At 47.1% G+C, this 19,401-nt stretch overlaps 1 protein-coding gene across 15 annotated transcripts in view; it reads left to right on the forward strand.

Annotated features, from left to right (window-relative positions):
- NRG2 (neuregulin 2) overlaps positions 1-19,401 on the forward strand; it is a 164,338-nt gene that overhangs the window by 45,365 nt on the left and 99,572 nt on the right. The gene's annotated exons all lie outside the window — the stretch shown is intronic.

Below are 19,401 nucleotides of genomic sequence, written 5' to 3' on the forward strand. Positions count from 1 at the left end.
CTAATATCTCTGTTATCCCAGCTGTGAGCCCCATCTGACGTCTAAATGGCATTCTGTCCTGGCCCCAGCATCCGTCTCGCTATGCCTGCATGTCTGTCTCATTGGTACATCTTCCAGCTGGCTGCACAGGGTTGCAGCAGTTACACTAGCACCGGAGATCCTAAAAAAGTGCTCTGTAGGGCTGGGCACAAGTCCCTCCTTCTGTAGCTCTGACTTTGGTGTGTTGTGTAGGTGGTGGGTGTGCGCAGAAAGTTACCTAGAAATTTATCCTAGAACAAACTGTTCATGAGTGTTGGGGCCAGTGGACCCTGGATTGCTACATGAAGGTCTGATTTGTGACAAGCATTGCAATCGGTCTCTGCCTTTGCGGTTGCTCACATGGGAGAACTTTCTGCCTGCCACAATCTCTGCATTTCTGCCCGTCGCCTTAAATGGAGTTGAAATCAGACGGGAGAGTCAGAAGTTTCTGGGAGGAGAAATACAGATTCATGCGGAGGTCAAGCAGTTTAATTAGACCCGTTTCTTAGGCAGACAGGCTGAAATGTTTTTTCTGGTTTCTAGAAAGGCAAAGTTCTTCCTTATCTGACTGTAGGTCCAACCACCAAAGCTGCCGTTCATCAGTGTAGAGCAGTTCTAGGAGAGAGGGAGAGGCTTGAACAGAACTGAAGGAAGAGGTGGGAAGGGATTTGAAAAGAACTAAGGAATTGCCCTGTTGAAGGAACTAGTCTGCTGTTTATTGTTCTGCATGGTCTAGTAGTGGCAACCTTGCTCCTACAAGGGAGTGCTTCATGGATCCTGGCCCACATGGCTCATGTTGATTTTGTTTCCACACTGAATCTTGCAGCCTCCAAGACCTGGCACCTAGATTAATCAAATGTTGAACTTGGGGACTCCCTGCTTCATGCCCAATTGCCTGTGGCAAAAAGTCTGAGTAAGGTTTTAAATTCCTGGCCAATTCCCTTTGATGATGGGGGTCACATTCAGCCCCAGTTAGTGTTGGTGTATCCTTGTTCACCTACTGGTTACTGGAGACACACCAACCCTTGCTTTCCTGCTGTAGGGATCTGTTGTAGATCCACATGGGTTAATCTGAATGAACTTTGCAGCGCTCCAGGCACTGACATCAGCTCTACCACCACAAACCAGAACTTTTCCATGCCCATGGAGAACTGCTTTTCTAGCTCCAGATCTCTGGGGCCAGCATCAATCTCCTGATAATGATGTCCTGTGAGTGGCAGAGCATGATACCCTCATGACCATTGGGGAGGAGCAGGTCTGGGCTTCCAGCACAGCTCCATGACATGTACCTGGTGCTGGTTTTTGGCTGCTGTGTTTCCTAGCTGGGATGGCACAGTGTGCACTGTGGCCTGGGCCCTGACAGTAGCTCACTGAAAAAAACAAGATGGTGGTGGGGGAGGCTATCGTGGGTTACCTGCCAGGTCCATGTCAGGGGATATGCTGCAAGCATTAACTCTCCCTGCAACTCTGCTGAACCTTTTGCACAGACTCCATATTTGTCAGGTAGGGTTTCCTGGGACCAGGCTGTCCCTGCTGTGAGGAACCTGGTGGAGGTGGAATTTGGAGGAGTTGTGTGATCTGCAAGGGCCGGGTGGTCTTGATGCAGGCTGGAAGAAGGCAGTGTTGGCATGTATGTGTGTGTGTGTAAGTTTGGCTCTTCATTTCCATTTGGATTTCTCTAGCAAAACAAGACATCTTGCCATGTGGTTTCTGCAGGTGAGGGATCAGCATTATACGCTACTTCTACAGTAGTGAGTACCATGGTTTGGGTGCAGGGTGCTGGCTGGATTTGGGGCCAGGAACCTAGGGAATGACAGTGGCGGTAGGTGTGTCATCTCCAGGGAAAGCTCATAATTAACAGTGGACCCTGCTGGTTTGGCTCAGCACAGCCTTTGCCTTCAGACCCTCCAGTAAATACCACAACATTGTATGATTTGGAAAACCTCTAAGGTTTGGGGTTTTTTCCCTTTCTTAGGCCCCTTAAGGTGTTAACTAACAATAATGACTTGATGCGAACTCCCAGAAATGGGAGGAGTATGTTCACTCCTGTAATGGCTTTCTACTCACAAAGGGTATCTGACCCATGTTGAGAGTTCTCACCTGCAGGAGGTACCAAGAAAAGAAAAAAACATTCCTTGGCTTCCTACACTAGCTTAGAAGGTAAAAGATGGCAGAAGGCTTTTGCCTGGGTTGCTGACTGCCTCCCAAAAGGTGAGCCCATGTGCCCCTCTTGGCTAGCTGTCATGAAGTGTCCTGAGTGGCCAGATGGCAGCACTTAAGTGGTCCTAGCTGAAGTGGACTAGTGACACTTTGTTCCTCACCTCACAGTGCATGGGCTATGTGGAGAACATATGGAAGAGCTGCAGTGGGTGCTGGGGCCACAGGGTGTTTCTCTGAATTTGCATGGTATAGCCACTTGTCAGAGACCCCTGGGGGTGACCTCTGGGGGCCCTTAGGAGGGGAAGATGTGGGTGGGAGAAGATAGGGAAGTGCCAGAGGAGATTCTGAGGTAAATTGGCCTGCAGGGAAAAAGAAGACCTGGACTGGATGGTGGGAAGATCATGCTGTCTAGAAAGTGGTGTGACTGCACTTTTCTCTGGTTTCTGGACAGTAAATGGAGTGAACTGAAGGGGGCAAGCTTAGAGCTTAACTTCACAGTATGAAGAGAAAGCAAAGTCCTGTGTGGAGCAGGGGCCTGGGAAAGAGCCTTCTAGGAGGAGAGGAAGAAACTTGCCGTGGTGTGTTGTGCTGTGGAAGAGATCCAAGGTTTTGAGGAGATCTTTAACTCATTTCCCATCTGATAATTCTAAATTGTCTATTTTTTTTTTTTTTTCAAATTTAAATTGTCCATATTTAAGTATTCAGGCCTTGGATAATCTCTTTCCTTCATTTTGGCAAGCACCAATGCCTGTGCTGCTTTCATCAAATCTTCTTTGTATACCACCATCTGGAAACTTTGCTTCCCAAATCTCTTCCCGGAGATTCCAAATTGAGTCTAGAACATCTTCATGCTCTGTTTCTGGTGACCTGAAATCTGACCTGGCTGTGGAAGGCCTCTATTCATACCTGGAGGGTGCTAATGACTCTGATAAAATACCAAGTTGGATTTTACTGCCAGGCCTAATAATTTCAGTGATAGTAATCAATAAAGATTTCCCTTTGGCATGACTTATGCAGGGTTCTCTTTTGCTACATTAGCTGCATGGGTTCCCTGCCTGGGCTGCAGAGGTCCTGGCTGTCATGGTCCTGACACTGCCACCCCACAGACATAGCGTTCAGCAGTGTTGAGGTGCCTTGCTCCATCATGGCAAGTGGCTGAAGCAGTCTTAAGCGGTCTTAACTATGTAGCCACAGTTCTCACCAGACTGGATCCACAGCTTTGAGGCTCTGGGACCTGAACAGAGATGCTGAGGACAGATTTTTGGTCCTACATGAGGATACACCTAGCAGAGCTCCAATCTGATGCAGAAATGAATCAGTATGTGTCTAGGGCATTACATGAACCTTAACGTTACAGTGCCACAAGGAGTGGGATCTTGTCACTACAGCTGTTGACCTGAAGGAAAAAGTTTTGCTTGTACCTCCACCTCCTCTCCGTTAGCACTGACAAACCTTTTCAAGGCACCTGTTAAATAGGGTCTCTGACTCCTTAGGAATTCCTTTTGTTCATAGTTGTCTCCCAAAAGAGCCCATTAAAAACAGGAAAAATCACAAACAAGTGATTAATGCTGATGAGCAGAGTTGTAAAAAAAGGACAGGTCTAAGCTAAAGGGTATGTCCTCTCCTTGATAAAGCAGAAGTTTGTGCCATCGGCCTCTCAGAGTCTGGTGCAAGATTCCCAAACCTCTGCAGGAGTGGCTTAATGGATAAATAAGTAAAGCTGCTCATTCTCTGTACACAAATGCGTTGATCTAAAGCAAGCAAGAGGCTGCATTTTTATTGGATGATTGGGAAAATCCAGTCCTAAGCTCCCTGAGGGCTAGGAAGTGATCTGTTTTCTGCACTCTGTATTCAGGTAACTGGGATAGAAGTAGTGGGAGAAACTCCTGCAAGAACCTGGTAAAGGAGAGAGGGAGACCTTAGCATGTGAATGGCCAATGGTGCATCATAGTGCTAAGGGTGAATGGTTGTGTCTAACATGTATGCACACCTGGATCATGTTCAGCAACATACTTTGGGAGCAGTAAATGTATCTTGGCAACTTGCTTTATTTAGCTGCAGCATGCAAACATGAGGCTGCTCCTGCCTTTCACTCCTAATATGTCAGCATGACTTTGAAGTGACAGATTTCCCCAAGATATGAAAGCATCAGCATGCCTGGAGCTCAGATGAAGCTGGAGGTGGTGATTTTTCTCTGTGTGTCTTTATCTGAGTGCAGAGGAGCATTTTCTACCCTGTTCAACACATGCTTTTGAAACAGAGGCTGAGTGTGATGCTTTGGGAAATCCCCTTCTTAGACAAACCTCTCCTATGCAGGCAATCATCTCTGCTCCTTTATTTTTAAATCCTCTGTACCAAAGGTTTTTCCTGTCTTCCAGTGTCTCCTAACAGTGTTGCCTGCAGTTATAAGCCAGCAGCTTTGCTATTACAAGGTTACAAATACTGTGATCCTGACAAAATACTGTTTGTCCTGACAAACAGAGACAAAGAGGTTTTTACCCTCATTGCTCTTGCTGGAGGGGAAGGAGCCAGACTTCTCCCAGGTTTAGTCTTTGGGTAGCTTCACTGCCCAGGGTGGAAGCTGTGGTTCACCCAGCAGCACCGACTCTGCTCCTGCGGTTAAGGTGGCATGTGTTGTGGCATCAAGGCACATGCACTCTGCTACGTTAGCAAGGCAGGCTGGATGGGATGTGCGCTTCTAGGCACAAGCTCCTGCTTGCTTCAAGGCACGGGAATGTTTCTCTGTGTGGAAATAGCCCTTCTTTGATTTCCCAGCCCTCCCCTGCTGCCTGTCACAGTGGCTGCCAGCTCCTCCTGTCTGCGTTGCTCCAAGGAGCCTGCTGGAGGAGGCAGCCTGGGTAGCTTGGCACCAAGGCAGTGGGGTTAGCAGTTGCTTTGCCAAGTGCTTTGCTTTTGTCTCCATGGCTTGGGGAGGTAGTGTGATTTGTGCTCTCGGTCACTGACAGGTCTCAGCTGACAGCTCCCTCCTTTTGTAAAAATTACTTGCAGAGTGGCTAGTTGAGACATGACAAAGTTTTGAAAGAGGGAATTTTGTTTCCCATACAGTTTCATGAGAAAGGTCACTGTTCCACCCCCGGTGCCACTCCGGGTAAACTAAACACACACAGCTGCGCTTGCTGCACAGGGTGAGACAGCCTGGTGCAGGCCAGGATACACATGCCAGGGAAAGGGTCAGGCTGGCACCATGGCTGGGGAGAGCTACCCGGGGCTGGTGCTGCTGCTTTACAAGGTTGCCCTTGTGTGGCAGCTCTGGATAGGACTGTGGCAGCACATTGGCTCTGTACGGCATTGTGTACCTCTGGAAAGGCTCTAGGTTCTTGACTAAATTGCACTGTATCCATGTGGTGCCCTGGCTCTGTGCAATGATGAAGACTTCACCTGTGCGCGGGTATCAGCAAATGAAGAGCCCTGATGCTTCCTTCCCTCACCTGGCTGATTTGGCATTAGCACCACCCCTTGATTTCTATAAAAGCATGCCCATTTTGAGTGGTTGTGGAAGAGGAGATGTGGGCTTTGATGGTGTTTGGCTTCTTGTTTTCTGATTCTTTACTTGAGCAGATATCTGTTAGTGCCTTTGGCTTACATTTGTGGGGCTACTTATAGGTCAGCTGGTACTGCTCTGCCCTACTGTGATTCACAGTAAGCAGATCCTTGCCTTGTGCATAGCTGCACTGGCTCCCAGAGATCAACCTCACATCAATAGCTGTTACTTGAAATGACTCAGTTTGGCATGGAGTGAGTGACGGCTGTAGCACTGGGCTCAGTAGCCATGTGGGAGGGTTTCCATTCGCTAGCAGAAGTGGTTCCAGCAGCGTGTCCATATGACATCTCTCTGGATGCAACAAGAACATCCATCCAACGCAGCAGAGAGGCTTTGAGATGAGGTGCTCTCTGGCCAGAAGGCCATTGCTACAGAAACCGCAGCGTTATGGCAGTGAAGTCTGACAGCCTGGGGTCTGGGGAAGACGTGTTTCCTTCACTACCCTGCTTGGAGGAGGAGGGGATTTTTGCAGCAAACTGCCACCTCCATTGCAAACCACCAATGGCTGCAGTGCTCTACACTGTTTTTGGACTCATGCATGCTGTTTTTTCTGGTGGTGGCACCAAGAACAACCACATTAACTCCAAAATAACTGCAGTGTGCCTGCCTGCCAAGCCCTGTCCTCTAATACTTTGCTACAAGCCTGTGGTCTCTGTGATGGTGTGGTTTTGGGCCCATGGTGCTTTTGTGTCATTGTACTCAGAAGCATTTAGATTCTGCTTGGCTGGAACATGACTAATAACATCACAGTCTCTGCTTAGAAATCCATTAAAATGGTGGTTCTCAGACGCTTGTCTGCTGATGACTTCTTGATTCCAGTTGCTTAGTTGCCTTAAAAGACAACAGAAATTTCTCTGTGCTTTCCCAATGGCACCTTTTCCAGGTAAGGTATGTGTGGATGCTGCTAACTTTCTGTGAATGAAAGCAAAGGGACCTGCTCCAGTAGGAAGCAGATGTTCTGTGGGAAGTCCTGTTGATTCAGGAGAGGCTGATCTGAGAGCCAGTCACTGGTGCATGTGTTCCTCCGTGTGTGTGTGTGTGCATGCCCTTTGCATGGTTCCCTCTCTTGTGGAGCAGCAGGAGCTGATACGAGCATCAGGGCTTTGACCCTGTGAGCATCAGTTGTGTTCTGCAGCTGGACGCTTAGGTGCTGTGATGAGAAACCTGTTCGTCTTGTGTGCTCTGATGATCCACAGTCAATTAAATGAAGCTGTGTCTTGGTGGCCCATCCCAACCCAGGTTACACAAGGTGATTTCTGTCTTTTGGTGTATGCAGCAGCTCAGCTTCCCTTCCGGGGGAATTCTTGTGGTGAGAGGAAGGATGAGGTGAAATGTGAACAAAAAGTAGCTTGGCTCCTTTAGCAAGACTGCAGCCCAAGGGATCGCAGAGCTTTGGTGACTGCAAAGGGGGGGTGTGTGAATCAGAGAGCTCTGCCCAGGATGTCAGGATTAGAAGTGATTTTTATGCAAAGGAGATGACTCAGATTTCAAGATCAGTTAAAAATTGTTGCTTCTTCCTTATGGAGTGCTGGTGTTAAAATGTAGCAGGACTTCAATGCTGTCTTCCATTTGTGAGCTGTACAAGCATGCAACCCATGTTACATTTTAGTCACTCTCACTACAAAACCCTCCCAGTTTACAAGTTCTTAGAACCCAAGGGTTGTTAGGGCTTGAATGCGGATCTGATGCTGACACTGGCTTTGCCCAGGAAGAAAAGGCTTTGTTAAGACATTTGAGCCAGAGCGGCAGAACTGTTGTGTCTGGGTTGGAGAGGCAGAGCTCTCCGAGTGTGGAGGGGTTGCTGAGCTGCTCTGCATTGGTGAAGCTGCTCCGGTGGTCGTTAGGCTTGGACAAATAAGATCAAAACCTAGGTATCTGGCTCTGTGTATGTCCCTTTCTCACTGAAACTTAGCTCTGTTGAGTAAATCCCCATGAGGAGTGTCTGCTTTGGATAGTGGAAGAGAGATCTCATTGTTTAGCAGGCTGTGCTGAAGGTACCAGCTGAGCTCTGCAGCTCAGGGCTGTGCCGGGGGAGCTGAAGAAGCAATGCCCATTGGAAAGGAGCAGAGCTTGGTGCTGTGAGCTGGTGTCCTCATTAAATGTGGCAAGTGGGCACACATGCCTGCGTGAACCCAGGTGCAGAGGCAAAGGCCTGTTGACCGCTGCCAGCCGAGCAGAAGCAGGGCGGGAGGTGGCTGGGCAGAGCTGTGGGTATTGTCACTCAGATGCAACACTACAGAAATTGTGTGGCCATCTTCTGCTCCTGCTGGGCATGTTTAGACAGATGGAAAATTCAACCAAAGATGAATGAAATTCCACAAGAGTGTATAAATTGGAGCATAATCCTCATAAAATGAACTCAGTAGCACTTGGGATAAATACCCCTGAAACCTGCTGTTGCATGGCTGGTTATGTTAAGGTTTTGTATTGGGAGCCTTGTGGAAGGTCTTGTCTTGGAGGAGTCTGTGATCTTGAACATGCCACATACGTTCTAGTGTACCTCGCACTTGGGGCTTGGGAAGTCTGAATGTTATTAACGTAATCTGTAATTTATAGCTCCTTTGGAAAGGAAAATCATATATGGATCAAGGGGTGAATGCAGTGATTCTGATCGGGTGCCACTGGGCATGGAGAAGCTGGTGATCCATGTCAGAGTGACCCTGAGTACGCCCAGCCCCATGCTGTGCTGGGTGTCCAGCATGGCCTTCAGGCTGTGCTGTGCTGCTGCTGCATGGATCCTGTGGCTGCAGGGCAGGCTCAGCCAGCTCAGTGTGACAGGGGAGCTCGGGGACAGCTCCTGCTGGGTACCCACAATTACAGCACCTGCGTGGCTTTGCCTTTAACTGTGCAGCAAGGAGTTCTCATGTGAACATCCTTTCTGTCTGACAGTACACATGGTAAATAGAGCTGTTTTCTTGTAAAGAAAATAATAGTGCAGATAACCAAAAGGGAGATTCTCTCCAGGGACAGGATCTGTGCAGCCTTGTAGGAAAATTAATCTAGGGTCTGTCTGCTGCTGCATGAATGCAGGGCTCCCAGCATCTGGAGGGATGCAAGATTTACTTGCTATCAATATTTCTCTTTAACACTATCTTATTAAAGCAGCTGTTTAATTAAGGGTTTTGCGTTGGGCTTTTCTTATTAAGACCAAGAAAGAGACCTGCACCAGCTCTCCCTTTCTCACCTCACCTGGTGCTGACCAGGTTTTATAAAAACCTAAACAAGAATGCCATCTTTATATTTTTCTGCATGATCCGAAAGCTGTTTGCTAACAAGCCTAGATGGTTATCATGCACAAAGGGGTTGGGGTGGCTCAGCTCTGGCTCTGGGGAGTATGTGTTAGAGTCCTGTTTTTTCAGGTTTGGCCATGCAAATAGCGGAAAGGGAAATTAGATGTGTTTGGGTTAATTTGGGCCTGGCGTTGCCCTTTGCATAGGGTGGATGTGTTCTAGCTGGAGGTGACATCAGGGAGCCTCTTAGGACCAGGGAGCGCTTAACAGCCCAGGCCTAAGCTCAAAGCGGTACTCAAATAAGAGGACAGCCGAGCTGCGATCCTCTGCAGAAGGGAGAGTGGAATCTTTCCTGGTTGTCTGCTAAACTGACTGGGAGTTTCAAAACCTGATGGGAGAGTAGATGGGACCCTTGTTAGCTCTAGGAAGTTCTATCTGGAACAAGGAAGTGACTCAATTTCATACAGTGAAAGGGGATGGTCTCAAGGTCTGCTCACAGGTTGCAGCCCGTGTATCTTCCTGGGCCACCCAGCCTGTCCACCCTCCTGTCTGTGCAAGTCACTTGGGCCCCTTGCTGTGCCATCCAGGAATTCCAGGGCCACCTGGGCAGAAAAGCTGTGCCCTGCTTTGATGGACCAAGGTGGGTTTTTTCTCTCAGTTATTTGAACTGCAGAGAGGTCATAACCTGCAGAGAGCTGGGGTGAGGATTCTGGGAGAGGTCTCATCACCAAACTGTCTGGCCTCTCCTTGCTCTGTGTCACTTATGAACTCCCCTCTGTATGCTTGGGGAAATCAGGCTACAAATGACACAGGTCCAGAAAAGGAATTTATAGCAAACCCCTAGACACGTGGGACGGCCATGCCTTGAACTTACTGCATGACTAAGGGTGTTTCAAATAGGCACCCAAGTCTTTTCAGGCTCTAGGGAAACCAGCCTGCAGGACCACCTGAGCCTGCCTACTCAGCCCTGTACTTAAATGGAGGGACCATGAACTTCTCCATCTAGAGAAAGGCTTTGGTAGTGCCACATCTGCCTAAATAATATGGTTTTGGCAGTGTAGTGCTGGGGCTGAAAACTTCCTGGGGCTGCTGATGTGAGTGTCCTCTTCTGCTGTTGCTAGTTAATTGGAGTTGGACTGCCTGGCTGCTCTCAGAGTGGTTCTCCTGTTCATTAGTGATTCCATCTCTGTGGTGGCCGGATTCATTGGTGTTTGTAGGCTGCCCTACAGGGAAAAGGTGCTGGCAGCACTTTAAGTCAAGCTTGATTTGATTTCCAAAATTTCCAGATTAGCTGTGTAGCTGATAGGGACTGAAAATGGATTGTGCTTCCTTCATGTGCTAAACACAGTCTCTCTTCAGCCAGAATCTCTAACTCCTTTGACTGCCCTTCCACACCCTCTGCCTTCACCAGTCAGTGCACTCATGTGCTCTGTGTGGGTTGTGGATGCTTGAGTCCCTTGGTCTACAAAGTACTTGCATTGTCAGGCCAGAAGAGTTGGTGGGACTCAAGCATCCATGTTCCACACTGAAATATCATTGATGACCTAGGACTAGGCATGCCCTGCTTCTGCTGCTCCCATCCAAAGCATCCTCTGAGTCCTCCCTTTTTCTGCCTTGTCTGTTTGTGCTGTAAGCACATTGAATCTACACAGTTCCACCTGAAATCAGATGTTCCCACGATAAACCAATACCCTGATAACAATATAGCTCTCCCAAGAAATTATTGCTATGTCCCCAAGCTCTGTGCAGCAGGGATAGCTCTAATCCCTGTGATCGACTGACTTTAAATCTTTTTCGTAAGTCCTAGTTTCTGAGTCATCTTGTGCTGTAGTAAAATGGAGGTCCAGGAAAGGTACCTTCTCCCTGTGATGGTTAGGCACATGCTGCTCTGGGATCTAAGCAGGTGCGTAACTACTGTGTGAACAGAGACCAAAGGCAAATAAAAGAGTATTTTTGACTGTCTTGCTTTCGGTAGATGCAGCCCTCAAAACTGGACCCCACGTAGCAATATTTCAACTTGCACTGCTGCTGTTACTGCTTTTTGTGACAGAGAAAGGTGATAGAAAAGATGACATCAGGCTTCTTTCTGTAACTTCTTCATAGTTCCCTCTCCATAATACTGTTGCCTCTTTCAGAATAGATCGTTAAAATTACCCCGACAATGGATTTACCCATTGTCATAACACAGGGTTTGATGAAGGGAAGCTGTGCAATGGCTTGCTGCAACTGAAATTCGTTAGAAGGTCTCATCGTTTTGGATAGTGAAACTACCCTGGTAGCAAGATGCTTCAGAAGAGACAAAATGCTTAAGACTTATGAGGCATGATAGGATCCTTGATTCCCAGTGTTTCCAGAGAGCTGCAAACGCTGCAAGACTGGGGGACTGGCAAATTCCCAGTGCCATTAAAAAATCACCCGTTCAAACGTTCCTTCTGCCCTTTGTTGTCAGTGCTGAGTGCTCCAGGGGCTCTGCAGCCTTTGGCTTCATGCAGGGTGGTGAGAGGGTGACAGAAAGGCTCTCCCTGTTTAGTAGGGACTTACGTAATATATTCAAGTTCTTCTCATGTGTTTCCCACCCTTTGCCCAACTAACTTCATGCTTGGAGAACAAGTGCACAAGTGCATAACCTCTAGGAAGATGATTTTTGGAAGAGATCACTCTTTTAGGGCTGGTCCACACTGGGGAGCCATTAGATGTGCTCTTTATTTCATAACCTTCCCTGGGTTGACTGGTTCTTCAATCTTGTTCTTTTTGCATCCTGCAACTGGTATTGCAGCCACTGGTGTTGCAGCAAAGAATTGTGGTGTGACTTGCAAGTATCACCTTTTCTCATATTTTTTTGCTGCCCCTGGGGTTGATGAGTTTGTTGAAAGATGGATCTTAGGTCCTCATCCCCAGTGGATATTGGCAATTAGTAAAGTGCTGGTTGAAAGGTGAAACCAAGTTGCATGCAATTTCCTGGCAGAAACCTAGGTAGTTGTTTTTTTTTTAACCTTGGCCAGAGCTATCTTTGGCTTTGCAGGCTTGAAGCAGGAACTCAGCTTTCCAAAAGTGTTTATAAAGTACTAAATGAGCTCCACTGGGGTTTGCCTCACACTAGCCTTCCAGAATTACCCATGCCTCCTCATGGGGATTGATGGAGATGATTCAATGATGCTGTCAATAATGGTTCCAGCAGGACAATCTGGCTTAGCACCATCTGTGAAGAGACAAAGATGTAAGTTTCTGAATGCTTTTTGCTAAAAGAGAAATAAATCAGCCTGTTGAATCCAGCATATGCACTTGCTGCTCTTCATTTTGTAATGCTCTGTGCTTATTTCTGTCCTCAGTTCACTGTCACAAAGAGCCTAACTCAGCCTTTCAGTTAGGAAAACTGGCTTGTTCTCTTTTTAGGTGACTAAACACAGAATGTTTGTTGTCAATATCTTAAAATATTTAGCTGCATAAATTGAAGTGGCCTGGCTGTCAAATGCTGAAAATGCTGGTTACAGGTTCTGCAGTTCAACACTTTTGAAAACTGGCTTGTGTTGATACATGTTAAAGTGAAATTGGCTTTAGGTGCTTGGCCTGGTGCAGGCCAAAACACAAGATGCTTGACCACTGCAAAGTTGTCTGGGAAGGTCTGGCAGAACTGGGAGGTGAATGCAGGCACTGTGGTCCCTCTCTCCCTGTGATACTGCTGTGCATTACAGCACTGGGGAGAGGAGGCAATGTTTACTTATGTTTATATCTGCAGAACCCATACAATTTTACGTAAGAATAAAATAAATATTGTTTGTTTGAACAACACAGAATGTCTGTTATTCTGGGAATTCGAGGAGGTGGGGGGGAGTGAAAAGTGCTGTGGTCAGTTTAAGTGGCTGGAGCTTTGTCTGGTCTATTTGTCATTGGACTGAATCACCCTGTGCATATCTGGACACGTTTTAGGATTGTTTGTTTACCTGAGTGAATTCCTGTAATTTGATTGTACTTTCTGATAGGGGCAGATTTGTAGATCTTCATCCTATTGTATCCCTTCAAGTGTTTTAGTGCTGGACTGCTCATCTTAGCCTTATCTCAGACCCTGCCCAGATGAGAGCCTTGAGAAAACAGCTGATCAAGAAATCCTTTTGTCCTTGCTTCACTTTGTGCAGGAGTTTTGTGTGATGGGGGATTTCCAATACAATTTTCCCCTAAAAGCAGATGAGGGACATATTAATCTGCAATATTAAAAACTTTCCCATAAAGCAAAGCAACAAGGAAAGCCAACTGGTTGGGAGAAAATCTGAAGTAGCTGGGCTGTGCAAGACTCAAGCGACAAAGCGATTTTAACCACACTGCTTCATACGTTGTTTTCTCTAGCCTAGATTTCCTGGCTGGGACTCTGTGGAGATCCACAGAGTTAATTGAGAACTGATCCAGATTTGTTTGCATTATTTATTTTGGAAAGGTTTCTAAGGTAATATACAATAACAAAGGAACTGAAAAATGGCTAGTGGTTTTTGGGTTGTTTTTCCCCAGTTTCAGGGGGAATCTGATTTCTGTAAGGTGGTGGGACTGGAGCAAATCTCCTTCCAAAGCAGAGTGATAGGATGGTGCATCTCTTTGGAAACCCCAGCTCTAACATATAATGTAACCAAGGATGTTATTTGGGTGAACACCTCCACTTCATTTCATGGAACTAGCAGAAGTGCTTGGGACAATGATAGAACATCCCTCACCCATCTGGTAAATGATCTCTGCCAATGAATCTTGATCTCAGCCCATGGAAAGAACAGCTGCTTAGCAAGGGGTTGAAGGATGAACTATGCTGGAAAGGACAGATGAGATGATGCCATCCTACACTCACTGCAGCAGTACGCTGGACACGTCTATGGCTACAGAGGCAGGGGGTGAGTGTGGGTGGAGAGGCAGAGAAAGGCGACTGCTCCAGTCTTCTTGTGAGCTTGCTGCAGGGGAAGGAAAGCAGCAGTGCTTTGATAGGCAAGTGTGTCTGTTCTCCTTGGAGCCACCTGGGGAGCTCAGCAGTACTGGCAGGCCAGAAACAAGTGGTTTACATAGCATGTAGGTCTCTTGAGGTCCTGTTGTGTGGGTGGCTCTGAGGAGTGATAAGAAGACAGTATTTGGGAATCAGTGTTGGTGCCAGCCCCAAATGACTCCCCAGCCCAAACCCTTCTCCTTGCTCTTCTGCTTGCTGTAGCACCATGGAAATGGTAGCTATTTTCAGGTTTACAGAGGTGAAGGTGGTGCCTGGGGCTGTGCGTGGAGTTCCTGTGTGCCCTAGCATTCCTTACCTCCTAAGGCAGTGCTGTCAAGAGCTCATTCCCTGTCACAGCTTCTAATGAGGGCAGGGAAAGGCCAGCTGTATCCTTGGGGGAGTGAAGCAAGTATTAGGACTACTTCAGTGGAGAGACCAGATCAGGAGATGGAACTTCTGTTGGCAGCCCTAGCAAAAAGACATGGGTGTCAGGCTTTCAAGTTGAGTGTGAGACTGGATTGGGAATTCTGGTATATGTAAGAGCAAAAGACCTGTAAAGCCCAAGATATTAGAGATGTTGCAGAGATGCCAACAAAGATCCAGTCTTGGTGTAAACCTGAGTGAATGTTAGTTGGGCTAGGGAGTAAAGTTGATTTAGAGGGTAGGAGAGTGGTCTAGAAAGGGGCCTGCTTGTCTCAGAAAAGACAATTTTTATGAATACACCATCTTCTTAACTGCTTTCCCACACATTTAAGGACTGGGTGTCATGCAGAGCTTGGTGCAGCAGCAGGGTGGGAGGATGCTGGCTAGGAAGGCACTTGAGCATAGGAAATGCCCATTTTGCCTTTGGGACAGGGCTGTTTACAAGCTGCCAGTGTTGGTGGATTGCTTCTTTAGGTCATGTCATGCCAAGTATTGTTTAATTTAATAGCCCTGTTAATAGGATTATATTTGCCTGGACTATTACGTGAAGGAAAATGATTCCTGCTTTGAAAGGAAAAGACACTTCAGTAGCGATGTTGCAAGACACACATCTGTCGTCAAATGCTGCTACTAAGCTCAGATGTCTCTGGGCCTGCGCCAAGGTTTCTTCTCATGCTTTACCACTTGGACCAGAGAGGAACACACGCACACACAGACGTGCCTAGCAAGCCTGTTGGTAGCTTTGAATGCAGAGCTGGTGCTAGGAGTGTTGAAGGTCTGTGCTCTCCATAGAGATGTCCTTGAGCAGGGGATATCAAACTGGCATAACAAGGCTACAGTCAGCTGGTACCACAGCTGGGGTCCATCCAAATGGCACTAGTTGCCTGGGTAAAGCTGAACCACCCTATACTGGTGAGCTTTGTGGATCAAGGGCTAAATCATGGTCTCTGTTAGAGCTCCTCCAGGGTGTGAATTTACTAGTCCTTCTGGGAAGGTCCAAGGAGCACAGCTGGGACCTTGGTGTAGTGCACAGCTCTCTAGCTTGAAGGCTGCCAGTCTTGCATTCTTCCCTTCTTTCTGCCAACTACGTCTCTGTTCCTTTAAACACTTGGGTCCATGTTTCTTCTGCTTTGCTCCTGCCACCACCCAAGCAGGGTCAGGCAGCTGCTGGCAAGTGTGATTTGTGACAACTTGACATATGGGGTAGAAATTGCAGTTAGCAGAATAAGAGCTTGAGAGAAGTGGTTTTCAATTGTGAAGCTCACAACTTTTCCCCCCAGAAGGACTGCAGACTCCTGAGCAGCTTAGCTGTTCAGTCATTAAGCCTGGCTTTCAGGGCTATCTGCAACAGTTCAGAAATCAAACATGGGTAATTCCCCAGCAAGCAGCTAGAAGAATAATGCATCCTGGGACTTAGTCATTGATTTATGCCTAACTTTTGGAGCCATAGCATGTGCGGAAGTCATTACCAGGTCTTCAGCAGAGATGAGCCATTAAGAAACGTGGCTTCTGAGCCTGAGGTTGACCTATTACTGTCTCTGTCCAGGCAGCCAAGAAAGCCAGTTAGGAAGTAAAAAAAAAAATAATAAAAAAATTTTAAAAATCCCACTGTACGTTTGCACTATCCAGCCTTATTCTATAGAAAGGGACTAATATTCAGCATCCTAAGGGCTGGAGTCATCTGCGCTGAATTTGCCTTTAAAATTGCCAGCTTACCTTTGGGGAACCCAGAGGACAGGAACGAATGGTGGGGTCAGTCTAAGTTTTATGCCTTAGCCGAGTAGAGAAGCAGAACATCTTCACTGTTCTTCACTGTGCTCTAAATAGAGGCAGATGGGACAAGCATTTTCATTGCTTATGGATCAAATTATTCAGGGTCGAATGATTGCCAGAGAAGGTCATTATCATTTCATTATGGCGCAGAAGGCAGAAAAAACACTTCATTATATTAGACGAAAGAATTGCAGACAGAGTCCTAAAGCAAAGGCTCTGATTGTGAATGGTGGAAAGGGAAAGAATTTTCTCCCCACAAGTAGGGGGAATGTGTGGGATTAGAATCTGTTATTTTTCCCAAAATTCTGCCGTGTCTGCTTGTGTGCTTTATAGAGGAAGATAGTAATTTCTGTGTGCACTTACCTGACTTAACAAAAATCTCTGAGAGGGAGAAAAGACTCCTTCATCAGGATAGGCGGCGTTTAACACTGTAGAAAGGAATGCTCCATAGAAAGGTGCAGACACTGCCCTGTACCCTCTTAATCTCCAGTGTACCAGTCTAAGGCCCTCCCTGCTCCTTCTGCAGCACTCTTCCACTGCTTGAGCACTTGAATTGCACCTGTGGGGTATTGTAGGCTTTCACTTGAGACCCTGGCCCTCTCCCTAGGATTCCCCCCTGCTTGCTTCAATTTTAGCTGTGCTCAAGGGGGTGTATTGCAAGGGATCTCCATCATGAAGCTTCCCTTGGGGCTGAATGAGTCCACTGGAGATCAGGCAGACTTGTCAACCAGCTTATTTTTCTGCAGTGCCGTCAAAGGCTTGGTGTAAGACAGCTTGTTGGCAAAGGCTGAACAAGGTTGGCTGGGCTCTTGGGTGCCTGCTCCAATTTTTTGAGCATTGTTTTTGCCAGAGTTATAGGTCATTGCTAATGGGGCTGTACTTGGTAGTTAGGGGATCTGCTGGCACCTGCAACATCACTTTGCTTTGCACACCTGTGGTTTGAGCAGGAGAGATGCTGAAGTGCTGCATTATGTAATGCAAGTTTACATATATAAGAATGATAGCTGCAGGGGATTGGTGCAAGTCTCCTGTTCAGAGTGGAAAAGCAGATACATTTGGTGTACTTGGGCTCCTGGCTTGCCCTGAGCGTGCTCTTTGCTGATACCTTACCTGTGCTGGTAAGACGAAAGCCCACAGGCTGATGTGTGTGGTTGCAACAACTGTATCTTTGATTGCTGTGTGAACATCATGCAGATCACAACACACGACCTGCGTCAGAGCCTGACATTTCTTCCTGTAAACCATTCAGCAGATGTTTATAAATGTATCTGTAATCTTAGCTGGTAAGATCAGCTAAGAAACACTTTACAAACAGGAAGGAATAGCTAGTCCTTCAGTGAATTTACTCGCAATGTGTAATCCATCCAGGTGTATCTGTCAATGGTTCCCTAGCCTGAGAAGCCTAAGATATGGCAGCCTTCAGACTAGTTCTAAGACGTTCATCCTGCTAATTGACATCGCATTCCAGAAAAAAACTCTTTCTGTGCTTTGCTATGAGAAGGATTTTTCTCGGCTTTAATATCTGCAGGGGGTAGTTACAAAAGCACTTGGTCTGTCATTAAAGGAGGATGGAGAAGTCCTGTCTGACTGAGCAACATGTTCATTCTCCTCCATTAACTCTCTGCTGAGATCTACAACTGCTGACCAAATGGTGTCAAGGTGTTTTTTTCCCCCAGTGTATTCTCCTCTTCTCTTCTTGTGAAGTCTTACTAACTCTTGGCTTACAGTGATGAAGCCAGAACAGTAAAAGGAGAGATTGCTTTATGAAATTTTTAGTCTTAATGAAAGCAGAGAGCACCAGGTCTCTTTCATGGGGGACTCCCCTTCAGAAATATCTAGCAGAAAGATGGTTAGAATTAAAATTTATAAGGACATTTAAATTCTCTTGTGGAATACTATGCCAGAGATAACCCTGTGTGAAACTTAGTAACACACTTGGTCTGTTGTGATCAACAGTTGCAACAGTTCTTTTCTTTTTGTGCTGTGTCTGTGGGACAACTCAAATAAGCCTGAAGCTGTACTGGAAATTCAATGCAAATTAAGCCTGATATAAGTTTCCTCAGAATATCGCTGATAGTCAGACTGTCCGGGGCATCCAGCTCTGCAGTAAACTCCAATTTAGTCTTGTAGAAAGGTCCCGCAGGTCTCCACAGGAGACCCTTTCCTTGGTTGTTGCTGCTAAGGGCCGATGGTCAGCTTGGGACTATTGCCATGAGCGCTCACCTGCATGATCTGCTGCATAGCTCTGGGGGTAGGTGAGAAGTCCAAGTTACACAGGCATCGTGGCTGGCAGAGAGGAAGAGATCAAAGATGTGTTATGTGCCAACTGACTGCCTAGGTTTGTTAGAGTGTGCCCATTGCATGACCATCCCTGTTTTGCTGTGCTCTGCTAACCTGTTCGTGAGGTGTGATGCACAAGGTACAACAGCTGTAGGCTGTAGGGCTGCTCCCAGCATCCTCCAAGGAAGGGAGGTGATTCGGAGACAGCTGGGGCATGACGGGTGAGGGACATGAAATTCAGGGGTGGAGCAGCTGCAGGGCTGATGCTGCAGGTTCACCCTTTGCATGTAATCAAAATTTCATCTCTATGTGCCTGGGTGTCACTCGGCTTCTTCTGGATGTGGCTTGCCAAGGGACTGTTATGGGACCTCAGGTGCATAGAGGTAACTTGGGCATTGCTGAGGCAACTTTGGCACTGTGAGACAAGGTGCACAGTGCACATGTGCTTCTGGCTGGCATGTGTTGGCCCTACCTTACTCAGCCCTCCCCAGCTATTCCAGCTCTTGCAACTCTTGCATCCTAACTGCATGGATGAGTTAGTCACATGAGCTGTTCTGTGCCCTCAGCCTTGGTGCATATGCAGGACATGGGCGTCACAGGACCAAAGTATCTGCTTGGAGCTGCGAAGGAAAATGCAAGGGAGAAGCACCAGTATGTTGAAGAGACACTGAGACTGATGCTGGGAAAGGGCAGAGAGGATAGTCAGTAGCACAGATAAGCTAGGAAGGGAAGCTGAACAAATGGACCAAAACTAAAGACCAACCCAACCAACTATTATCACAAAATCTAAGAATTCCCTTGCTCATCCTAAATGTTCCCTCAGCTCCTGAGGATTTGCATTTGCGAGAGACCGAGAGGTAGGTCCTTCTAGCAACTTTCACTGTTGGGAAGGTATTTCTGTTGGTGTGCCTGCCCAGGGGAATGCCAAGTGCTTCTCTGTTAGTGCAGTCTGCCACTGTCCTTCACTCCTGGGCCTTCGGTGATCTCACATGGACTCA

This window comes from Falco punctatus, assembly GCF_963210335.1.
Source record: "Falco punctatus genome assembly, chromosome: 8".
Classification (NCBI taxonomy): Eukaryota; Metazoa; Chordata; class Aves; order Falconiformes; family Falconidae; genus Falco; species Falco punctatus.